A 2,712-nucleotide genomic window follows, 5' to 3' on the forward strand; every position below is an offset into this window, starting at 1 on the left:
CGGCTGGGCCCGTGAGCCATGGCCGCTGAGCCTGCGCGTCCGGAGCCTGTGCCCCGCAACGGGAGAGGCCACAGCAGAGGGAGGCCCGCATACCAAAAAAAAAAAAAAGAGCTTATATGGTCAATCACTACTCTTGTTGCACTTATGTAACTAATCAGGCCAAGTTAAATTCAAACAAACTGTTGTGTTATCTTTGGGGGAAAATGGGGTGATTGTAGAGAGAAAAATTATGTTTGCACCTTTGTAAATATTAGATTCTAATTCTGTTAATTATCTTTGAGGTTTTGTAATATACCTGAAAACTAAACTAGATCCTGAATTCTTCTAGTTTCCTCAAATATCTGGCTACAACTCTCCAAACTAATGTTTCCAATTTTCTCCCACCCTTCTAATTTGGAATCACTAATAACCTAATAATCACTAATAATCACTAATAGAATGCCCTTGAAACTCCTTGGAAGGGACTATACCAGGTCTTACCCGGATGGCAGCCAAACTTCAGGAACTTGAACGTTGGGTCCACAGCTCCTAATTCAAAAGGGCTCCTTCTGATTTTAGGAACTGCACACCAGCTGGAGACCTCAAAATCAAATTGACAAAGAAGAGGGGTAGCTGACATTGATGTAAACTTCTTCCACCCAAGGCATCAGATCAAGACTTCCTACTTTAACTAAACTTGAAACCCTTACTTCTTTTCTTTCTTTCCTTTACTCTGCCATTGGTCTGGAAAGATAACACCATCATCCATATGTCCCAGGCCATTGCTAAGGGGGGTAACATTTCAGCCTGCTGGTTTTGTCATAAAAACTCTGATCTGTCCATTAATAGTGCCACCTTAGCAGAACTGGTTTGTGCCCTGACAGAATTTATCTTTTTCTGTGGTGGTTGTCATTCTCCTTGGGCCTAGGAATGCCTGATGGCTAGTGCATAACTGGGCAATGCCTTTTAGGTTATCTAACTGTGCCCCTGACTGTTCACAGACAAACTGAGACACCTCATTGGGTCAACTTCCCTGAATTTACATCATCAAATTAGAAAGGACCTACCAGGAGGCTTTCATGATTCAGGATTTGCTTCCTTTGGCAGGTCCCTCTACTCCTGGTTAGGAGTGAGTACAGATGAGGCTATGATCAGAAATCTCTCCTTAACTCTTAAAGATTTTCCTGAATGTGCTGCTAAACTAATACCTGCCCAACAAAAATCCTTAGATTCTCCAGCCAAAATTGTTCTTGATATTCTTTTAGCTGAACAAGGAGGTATCTGTGCTATGGCCACCACCACCCACTGTAACTAAATTAACACTTCTGGGGAAGTTGAAACTCAGCTGCATAAGATTTACTGAACAAGCCACTTGGCTTAAAAAGGTGACTCCTCTAATGGGGTCTTTCTTTGACTTGTTTGATTTTGATTGCTTTGGGTCTTGGGGACCATGGCTCTGAGGTGCACTCTAGACATTGGGAATTGTCCTGCTTATAATCGTTATAGTAGTCTCCTTGTGCCCTGTATTCTCTCTCTCTCTCTCTTTTTTAAAAAAAATAAATTTATTTATTTTTGGCTGTGTTGGGTGTTCGTTGCTGCACGCAGGCTTTCTCTAGTTGAGGCGAGCGGGGGCTGCTCTTCCTTGCTGTGCGCAGGTTTCTCATTGCAGTGGCTTCTCTTGCTGCAGAGCACGGGCTCTAGGCACGCAGGCTTCAGTAACTGTGGCACACGGGCTCAGTAGTTGTGGCTCACGGGCTCTAGAGCACAGGCTCAGTAGTTGTGGCGCTCAGGCTTAGTTGCTCTGCAGCATGTGGGATCTTCCCGGACCAGGGTTTGAACCCGTGTCCCCTGCATTGGCAGGCGGATTCTTAACCACTGTGCCACCAGGGAAGCCCCCTGTATTCTGTTAAAAGCTTTAAATGCATGTTGTCAGTTGCTAACCACCAAGCAAATGATCTCCCTAAGACTGGAACACCAAAAAGGGAATAAAAAATATGACCAGCTAAAAGACTGTGAGCCTGAAGTCATGACCTGTGAATACCACAGAGATTCAGCCAAAAAACCTTCATGACCTCTGAATGTCACAGTAAAAGCTGTGATGAGAACTTCAGACTGATCGCTGATAATGGTGCCAATGCCTTAAATTTTGATCACATCTCTCAGTTAAACTCAGGTAGTTTCAGTTTGATAACAATTCTTGGGCAGGAGCATCTGGGGAGAAGATTTGGAGGGTAACTGCTGCGCTAAAGGAGAAGGGTGGGTGGAAGCAGAGAAACTGAGCTCTAGAATGAGTTGAGGAAGTAGGGGAGGAAAAATAATTCTCCCCCACACTTTGAGGTTCCTGGCTGAGTAAATAATAAAAGACAGATTAACAGGAAAAAAGAAACAGAAGTTTAACAACATGCATACTTCCTGTATACATGGGAGATACCCAGGAAAACTAAGAGTTTCTAGACATTTAGTAACACTTCTCTTCCTGGTACAGAGAGGTACCTTACAAATGGACATTTCCCTTATAAATGTAAGTATCTTTTACAAAAGCGTAACTTCTACTCACTTTTCAGAGCTTCTCCCCTGTCTGCTGCTTCTTAAAAATAATCCTTGGGGCTTCCCTGGTGGCGCAGTGGTTGAGAGTCCGCCTGCCGATGCAGGGGACACGGGTTCGTGCCCCGGTCCGGGAAGATCCCACATGCCGCGGAGCGGCTGGGCCCGTGAGCCATGGCCGCTGGGCCT

The sequence above is a fragment of the Physeter macrocephalus genome, unplaced genomic scaffold (assembly GCF_002837175.3).
Source record: "Physeter macrocephalus isolate SW-GA unplaced genomic scaffold, ASM283717v5 random_1563, whole genome shotgun sequence".
Taxonomy (NCBI): Eukaryota; Metazoa; Chordata; class Mammalia; order Artiodactyla; family Physeteridae; genus Physeter; species Physeter macrocephalus.